Genomic DNA, 10,176 nt, shown 5'->3' with positions numbered 1-10,176 from the left:
ATAATGCGGAATAGAAATAACACAGACACCAGAATTTTGTTAACGAGGAAACCGCAAATGCAGAAAAACCCCGGGACCTAGTCCAGATTGAACACACACTGTATTAAGCCGCTACAGACACTAGCCTACTACAAACTAACTTCGGTCTGGACTGTAGTTGAACCCCAATCAATCTTACAATGATCCAAGGTACAGTTGCGCTCCTTACATCTCTGATCCCAGCAGGATACTACGCACTTGATTCCCTTAGCAGATCTCACCACAACTAAGAGTTGTTACGTCCCAAAGTCGAAGACTTTAATAAACAAATATGTATCACACAGAAAAGTCTATGGTAATAGATAAATCTGTCTCCCACAGAAATACCTACGAGTTTTGTTCCGTCTTTTGATAAATCAAGGTGAACATGAACCAATTGATAAATCGGACGTATATTCCCGAAGAAAAACCTAGTATTATCAATCACCTCACAATAATCTTAATCGACACGGCGAAAGAAGATATTGTGGAATCACAAACGATGAGACGAAGATGTTTGTGACTACTTTTATATCTTTCCTATCAGAGAAATTAATCTCAATCCAATCGTTACGATTGTACTCAAAACGATAGAATCATCAAGATCAGATCACACAACTACGAGAAAGTAGTATCGGTCTGGCTTCACAATCCCAATGAAGTCTTTAAGTCGTTAACCTGGTTTACAAGAAGAAACCTAAGGTTAAAGGAGAATCGACTCTAGCTAATACAACTAGTATCACACAGGAGGTGTGGGGATTAGGTTTCCCAATTGCTAGAGTTCTCCCTTATATAGTCTTTCAAATCAGGGCTTACAATCAATGTTAGTTTGGTAACAAAACATTCAATATTCACCGTTAGATGAAAACCTGATTAGATTCATGCTAATATCTTTCAACCATTGGATCGAAAACTTAGCTTGTTACACACAAATGGAATGCACGATTGTAGATTTGTGTAACCGTACCCAAACATGTACATTTGTTGGTTCAACAATAGTTAACCAAATGGTTAGCCATATGAGCACTTTCATATCAACCATATTCTTCTTCACCATAACTAGTTAAAATGACTCAAATGAACTAGTTAGAGAGTTGTTCAATTGCAAGGAAATCTTATGTAACTACACAAGACACAATCGAAGCAACAACAATTTGATTCACTTGAATCAGTTCATGAACTTTATAGACACGGTTTCATTTTGCATTCCTTAGTTAATATAAATATAAGTTCACAAACAATCGTCTTTAGATATAACCAACTTAAGTTCGCAGACTTAGTTCGCGGACTTAAGTTCCCGGAATGAGTTCTCAAACTCTAGCAGATTTTCTCGGTCGAGAACTTCCGCCAGTTCGCGGACTGGGTTCGCGGACTAAGTTCGCGGACTGAGTTCACAGCTCTTGTTCCTGTTCTCTTGATCAACAAAGTTCGAAAACTTCGATTCAAGGAAAAAGGACTTATACATATATGTGTTACAATAAAATACTTATATCAATCATTGGTTATATAATCTAAACTCTCATTTCAGTCATTAAAACATTCTTAGAGGACGTTATTATATAGTTGTTATTCACAAACTATTTTTTGTCAAAGTAAGAAATTTTCAAAGTGATTGAAACATAACCTGACTTTCGTCACTAGGTAAAGATGAACTTGGCCAAAGAAAAAGCTTACCAACACATATTTCGAGAAATAGATAGGCGAGATAAACTCGGTTCGAAATAGAAAATGTGTATAATCAAAGTCTATATAGAAAAACGACTTTTGTCTCAAAGATAGGAGATAGAGTAGATAGAATTTTGAGTGATAGATAAGTTCAAGTCTCCACATACCTTTTAGTCGATGAAGTTCCACCAGTTCCTTGAGTAGTTCTTCGTCTTGTATGATGATTTCCATGGAGTTCTTGAGCTCAACTACACTTTCTATCCTAGTCCGAGACTTAGCTATAATAGACTAGAAATCAAGACTTATAGTTTTGATCACTAACATTGACAAACATGCTTGAGATAGCAACGCATGCGAGTTCGACCGAGCAATGCTCTAACAATCTCCCCCTTTGTCAATTTTAGTGACAAAACTATCAATACATATGGAATACAAAAATAAATGAATTAACTTTTGCAGCTCCAATTCCACATGCCTAATCTTTAACATTACTCGAAATCTTCGTCACTTCCAAGTACTCCAATGATCCCAAAGGTTGTAAGTTTAGCATCATCGTTGTTGAAAATCCGTAGCTATAACAATGAGAAAACAAGAGTTCTCAATCATTGTTATACGGTATCATACTATCATTATACAACGTCAAAGTTCAATTGTATCACAACTTCAACAACAATAATATGGTGATATGTATCACTCCCCCTTAGTCAATACTCCATCTCACATGGAAACCACTCCCCCTTACATAATGATCCGAAAACTATATGTATTTGTAGTGTGAACTACATATTAATTCTCCCCTTTTTTGTCAATAAAATTGGCAAAGGTACGAAAACGGGATCCTAATGAAATTTCCAAAAGAGACATTTCATGACCAAAATAAAGCATATATCAACTTATTTAGATGCAATCATAAATCCGAAGCTAAATGCATTCATCAAGGAGTTTATAAATATACAAGATAACCCCTATAATATTCCACAGCCGCACTCTCCACAAAGATTTGGCGATTAAGCACAAGTTCAATTAAGACCTCTCACCCATAATATGTCATTCCCGAAGGAACAACAAGAGCGACCTTAATTTCAAAAGAAAAAAAGGATTTTTTTGGACATAACAAATCACATACAAGTATGAATTTGAATCCAAAATACTCAATTAAATTAACCATAAGAGAACCCATGATTAATTTAATCGGAAATGCTCAACATAAGTGAACTTATGGAGTCTCAAAAATACTCAATTAGATTAATCACAAGAGAACCCATAATTAATCTAATACACAACCAAATTAATCACAAAAAGTAATCAATTTAATTGGTCATGCTCAACATAAGAGAACTTATGGAGCAATAACTAAATAACCAAACGAGGATGATTTATTTAGTTGATCATGCTCGACATAAAGTACCTCACGGAGCAACAACTAAGCTAATCATAAGCGAATGAATAACTCAGTCGATTGTGCTCAACATAAGACACCTTATGGAATAACACAGTATATGCACAAAAATTGTAGACCGGAGGTCGACCAAATATTGTGGAATAAGCAAGGATACATTCTATTTTCCATCACCATTTGCACAATGACATACAATAGACATGATCCTTGTAAACAAAAGATTTGAACCTATCTTCCATCAATAATTGACATAATAGGCTTAACTTTTGTATTGTCAAAAGTTCATTCCTTCTTTTATCAACACATGCATATCGACATATAAAAGACTTAATTTTTTACAAAGTATGGGACAATCACAGTTCACGGAAGAAAACACACATATCCCATACCAAATTGCAATATATAAAACCATAAAGATTAATACTGCAAAAATCATCTTCCAAACAATTTTAGAATTTAAACCAATAAATCTAAAAACATTAAGATGAAAACGTTGGACATAGCTATGTGTAATCACAATAATGGCTATTCCAAACTCTAGTTATTCTTCACAAAACAACAAAATAGAAGATTTACTAGGCATAACTAAACTCTTCATGAATCTGAAAGAAGGAACTAGACCCGGTCAGCAACTAGAGATTGAATAAGGACGAGCTCATCAGTTGCTTTCTTTAGTTCGTTTTTCAAAAAATAAGATTCCTTGTTGCAATTTTGTGTTGTTCACGTACGATTTCAAAATCTTGAAGAAGATTTCCTACCAGTTGTGATGACATCTGAACTGGTAGTTTGTTTTCATGATCAACAACATGATAGCAAGTTAAGAAAACAGGATTCTTGTGAAACTCGACAGTCTTCCCTTTCTTGACTTCATCATCTTTGTTACCTCCATTCATTGTGCACACCAAAAACGGTAGAACCTTTTGACCTTACGGAACTATGTGTCAAGAGATGACACATAAGTGTATATAAATAAGTTTCATGGAAAACCCTAGGAAAACTTGTAGACGTCTGTGTGGGTCAGGTGTTCGTGCACTTGTAGTCACGACCCTAATGTGTGACCAAGGGGATATAGGCCAAATTAACCAAAGCATGAAATTCGTGTGTCAAGACTAATAGCTGAGAACCAACTATTTGGAGGAAGTACACATAAACAGAGAATTTTTTTTTCTTAAAGGAGGATGATCAGAAATATCTTCAAGAGAAGAACTGGAGCGAAGCTCAACAGAATTTAAGATCATCAACTACAATTTAAATCAACAAGAGAAGAAAGAAAGGAAAACATACAACTTTGACACCACTCTCAAGACACACTTCTTGAGACTATGAGCATCCTTCTTAAACTACAAGAAGAATGCTACATTGTGTAGTCATGTTGTATTTAGATGAGCATTTTGCTCATCAATATTGACTTATTCTTTTTCTCCTTCAAGAGCATTTATAGAAAAATCACTTGACTTAGTTGATGAAGTTTTATCAAGAGAGGAACAAGAAGTACCTGAGCCAGCCGCTTTCCTTGTCTTTTTGATGCTCCGTTTGAGTCTGTTTATGCTGATCTTAAGCTCTGAGACTCGATTATTGATATGAATAAAATCTGGAGCAGAAGACTTGGATTCACAGTCTTCTTTATAGAGAGAAAAGGAACTCAACTTTTCTTTCTTTCTCCTATGCCTTTTTCTCTTTTCAGAGTTATTTAAGAAGTCAGTTGTCCTTCTTCCATTGTCGATGTTTTTTGTTTCAAAAACACAATTAAGAAACGTCTTATCACAAAAATTTTCTTGATTGTCGACAATGCCTTTTACTCCAACAATATGAGAGACATGTTTAATAACTTCTTTTGACATCCATGCAAGAATGTTGTGAAGTTTTTCATTCCTTAAACGAAAACGACATCTTCGCTCAGAATGTCCTTTATTTCCGCAATAATAGCAGTTAAAAGAATTGTTCTTAACCGTTCTCGTGTGAGTAGATTTAGAAGGAACAAAATCCTTGTTTCCAGACTCATTACATGCTGCAAAAGGTTTCTCACATGAAGAATTATTATTAGCTTTAACAAAATTGATCTTACTAGTTTTTTGAGCGTCTATTCCCTTATAGCCCAGACCACGTGTATCACGATGTTCTTTACATGCTCCAATCATAGAGGATGATTTTTTAGAGATATAATTGAATCTACTCAGATTCTCTTCCAGTGATTTCACTTTATCAAGTGCAGCAGCAAGGTCAGTCTCCAAGGATTTTTCTTTGGCTAGAAGACTAAGTTCTTTGTCATTAAAACATTTTTGTTGAGAGTCATATCTTGCTTCAGATTCTGCAAGTTTTTCTTTCAACACAAAGAGATTTCACATAAGATTATCACATTCAGAACTTTTCAAGCGTACATCTTCATCATGATCTTTAACAATAGATTGTAAGAGTTTATATCCACAATCATATCCTTAAAAGAGTTTTCTCAATTAACTTCGGTCTGGACTGTAGTTGAACCCCAATCAATCTCACACGGATCCAAGGTACAGTTGCGCTCCTTACGTCTCTATCCCAGCAGGATACTACGCACTTGATTCTCTTAGCTGATCTCACCCACAACTAAGAGTTGATACGACCCAAAGTCGAAGACTTTAATAAACAAATATGTATCACATAGAAAAGTATACGGTAATAGATAAATCTGTCTCCCACAGAAATACTTACGATTTTTGTTTCGTCTTTTGATAAATCAAGGTGAACAGGAACCAATTGATAAATCAGACTTATATTCCCGAAGAACAGCCTAGTATTATCAATCACCTCACAATAATCTTAATCGACGCGGTGAAAGAAGATATTGTGGAATCACAAACGATGAGACGAAGATGTTTGTGACTACTTTTATATCTTGCCTATCGGAGATATTAATCTCAAGCCAATCGTTACGATTGTACTCAAAACGACAGAATCAACAAGATCAGATCACACAACTACGAGAAAGTAGTATCGGTCTGGCTTCACAATCTCAATGAAGTCTTTAAGTCGTTAACCTGGTTTACAAGAAGAAACCTAAGGTTAAAGGAGAATCGACTCTATCTAATACAACTAGTATCACACATGAGGTGTGGGGATTAGGTTTCCCAGTTGCTAGAGTTCTCCCTTATATAATCTTTCAAATAAGGGTTTGCAATCAATGTTAGCTTGGTAACAAAGCATTCAATATTCACCGTTAGATGAAAACCTGATTAGATTCAATCTAATATCTTTCAACCGTTGGATCGAAAACTTAGCTTGTTACACACAAATAGAATGCACGATTTTATGTTTGTGTATCCGTACCCAAACATGTACATTTGTTGGTTCAACAATAGTTAACCAAATGGTTAGCCATATGAGCACTTTCATATCAACCATATTCTTCTTCACCATAACTAGTTCAAATGACTCAAATGAACTATTTAGAGAGTTGTTCAATTGCAAGGAAATCTTATGTAACTACACAAGACACAATCAAAGAAAAAACGATTTGATTCACTCGAATCAGTTCATGAACTTTATAGCCACGGTTTGCATTTTGCATTCGCTAGTTAATATAAATATAAGTTCACAAACAATCGTCTTTAGATATAACCAACTTAAGTTCGCAGACTTAGTTCGCGGACTTAAGTTTCCGGAAGGAGTTCTCAAACTCCAGCAGATTTTCTCGTGTCGAGAACTTCCGCCAGTTCGGGGACTGAGTTCACAGCTCTTGTTCCGGTTCTCTTGATTAACAAAGTTCGCAAACTTCGGCTCAAGGAAAAAGGACTTATACATATATGTGTTACCACACAATGCTTATATCCATCATTGGTTATATAATCTAAACTCTCATTTCAATTATTGAAACATTCTTAGAGGACGTTATTATATAGTTGTTATTCACAAACTATTTTTCGTAAAAGTAAGCAATTTGGAAAGTGATTGAAACATAACATGACTTTCGTCACTAGGTAAAGATGAACTTGGCCAAAGCAAAAGCTTACCAACATATATTTCGAGAAATAGATAGGCGAGATAAACTCGGCTTGAAATAGCAAATGTGTATAATCAAAGTCTATATAGCAAAATGACTTTTGTCTCAAAGATAGGAGATAGAGTAGATATACTTTTGAGTGATAGACAAGTTCATGTCTCCACATACCTTTTAGTCGATGAAGTCCACCAGTTCCTTGAGTAGTTCTTCGTATTATATGATGATTGTCATGGAGTTCTTGAGCTCAACTACACTTTTTATCCTGGTCCGAGACTTAGCTATAGTAGACTAGAAATCAAGACTTATAGTTTTGATCACTAACATTGACAAACATGCTTGAGATAGCAACGCATGCGAGTTCGACCGAGCAATGCTCTAACAAATAAGTTATTATTTTTCTTAAAAACTTAAAAAATCAAATTTTTATTAATTGTTTTCCCACAATCCCCCACATGAATGAAAACCTCAATAAAACACGCAAAACACAGATAAATCTTGGTAAATCAACAACCCAACCTCACGACCCAAAATGAAGTCATACTGACCATTCCAACGTCCCCTCCTCATATAAAAGTGTGTTGAACATAGGGTCATACTATGGATTGCATAAATCATAATAGTATAGAGAGCTTTCATCTTTAGTTTTTGACAGGTGAGACTAAAGGTTTCTTTCACCAAAGTGAAAAAGCATGAACTAGTGAACCCTTAGTGACCCTTAGGTCCTAAGTTTCAGTAATAAATGTAAATAAAAAAACGTAGGAAATACCGTTATAGGAAGAGGTGTCCATAAGGTATTGAACCCTTACTTAGTGAGATATTACCGGAACTACTTGCTAGAAACAGTGAACGCATGTCTTAAACTGCTAGCGTTTCATCACGTTACAACTGCATTTTTAGAGCTTGGAAAAGGGTAATCTCTGGCACTTTTCCTGTAACATTTATGTGAAAGAAAGTATGCGGTTTATTAGACTATTATTTATGTCACAGAGTTATCGAAGAATTCATTGTTTTGCAGTTATCAAGAGGCAATTGAAGAAATAACCAAAAGAATGGGTGCATGAATGGCTAAATTTATACTGAAGGAGGTTTGTAACATTTTCTTCTTTTTGACCAGTGTTATGCCAGACTTCTAGTGCTTCCTTTTATTTTCATGATCTTATGTAGTGAATAAATTGGATGTAATAGATATGAGAAGTTTGACCATAACGTGACTTTGGGAATCAAGTTTATGATGGTACACACGATAAACCAAAATGTCAGTTCTTACATATTTTCCTGCCGTAGTTACTCTGATTAAAATTGCAGTTGAATGAAAAGGATTAAGAAATTTATGTTGACCGGAAAAGTGGTAACGTATTTAAGTCTTTAAGTGTAATGTTGGCTTTGACTAATTTCAATGGACTTCAAGAAGTATCTGAATAAGTTAAGAATGTGCAACTGCAGTGTACATTAGGCGTTGACTAAAAGTGAAATTGGATGTCAAGTGTGTTAGAGCACTGCTCGGTTGAACCCACTAGCGTTGGTATGTCAAGTTAGTTGTCAATTTTAGTTGCCAAAATGCTCTCTTGATTTAGCATACTAAAGATAGTTTCGGACTAGATTAGGTCTAAGAAGTTGAATCGAAGCTATTCTTAAAGGATGAAGATTGAAGATTGAAGACTACAAGAAGACATCAACAAGTACTTCATCAAAGGTATGTGATTGATTTCATTTGGATTCTTGTTCTATTCTACCTTTCTAATCTATCAAGATATATGCTCACTATATGGAACGATTCCAATGACGGTAAATGTACATTTATGTATATATACTTGAGGTTATTTGATTCATGACCTTGGTTATAATAACCCTTATCCCTAAAAGGATCTCATATTATAGTGAATGAGCTTGTGAATCCGATGAGCCAAGAATCACTCAATTCCTAGTTATAACGAAAAGTTATGAGTGATTTAAGTTCATTAGTAGGAAACGTTCCATGGGCTTTGGAGTGGTCCGCGAACTTGGGCCCAATACGTGACTAAAAGGGATTTTTGGTCAAGTTGGTGATGTTTCCTTATCTAGGCAAGTTAGCTATTGGTCCAAACACTTTTGATTACCATATTAAAGTGTTTGTGATTCCTGCCTAAGTTAAAATGTGATTTATTCACATAAATATAATTTTTGCTAAATAAGTTATTTATTTAGTTATTTTGGCAAGAGTTTTAACTTAGGAAAGACTCCCTTATTTAGGAGAGTCTTGTAAAAGTAAAATAGCTTTTCTTAGCTTCCAAGCTATTGTTCATTATAAATAAGGAGTTCGTGAGTTTACAAGTTTTTCATCCCTTTGGAAAATTGGCGTAAGCTCTGCAGGTTGTTTTCCACGTCTTCCGTTCTTCGTGAACGAGAGTGAGATAAAAGTCTTTGTATTAGGGATCACAAAGCCAAGTTGGATTTAATCTTCGTGATTGATCATACAACTTGTAATCTAGCTTTTTCACCTCTTGTCTATTCTAAGGTTTTCTCTTCTGATATAAAACCATTCAAGAGTTGTTGATCATAAACCCTAGGTTTTGATAGATTTCAGTTTCCGATCGTATACCAACACTTGTTAGTCGAAATCGGAGACTAGAAAGAAAAACTTCTTTTGAGGCATCTCGTAAAAATCCTTGATAAGTTTTAAACAAGATATATCTAGATTTATTCTAGTTGTTTTTGTGGTGGATTTATTAGGGTTTTCTTAACTTGGAAATTGATCTTTGGAATCAGCCAAGTTTACTTACGGAAATTAGGTTCACGGACTCCTTGTGTGTACGCATACTGATTGTAAGTTAAAACCCTAGTCTACAAGTTTGTTTTGATATTACTTTTACCTAGTAATTGTTTTTATCAAAATAAACACAAGATGTCCAAAACCTTGATTCACATCTAAAGGGAAACCAAACTGATGCTTTGTGCAGACAAAATATCAAATCGTATCGATCGTTGTAGTGTATCTTCTAAAGAGAACTTTGGGTTCTTCTAGAAGATTTGTGTAAAGAGTTCCTAAAGAGAATCGTTATTCTGCTAGGAGTTCTACTAGTGCTTAAGAAGGTATTACATCTAGTCCGAATAGGTAGTAGGAATTTGGTGTAACAACTTA

Source organism: Papaver somniferum, chromosome 1 (genome assembly GCF_003573695.1).
Source record: "Papaver somniferum cultivar HN1 chromosome 1, ASM357369v1, whole genome shotgun sequence".
Classification (NCBI taxonomy): Eukaryota; Viridiplantae; Streptophyta; class Magnoliopsida; order Ranunculales; family Papaveraceae; genus Papaver; species Papaver somniferum.
The sequence above is the reverse complement of the archived record's forward strand: the minus strand, read 5'-3'. Positions refer to the sequence as shown.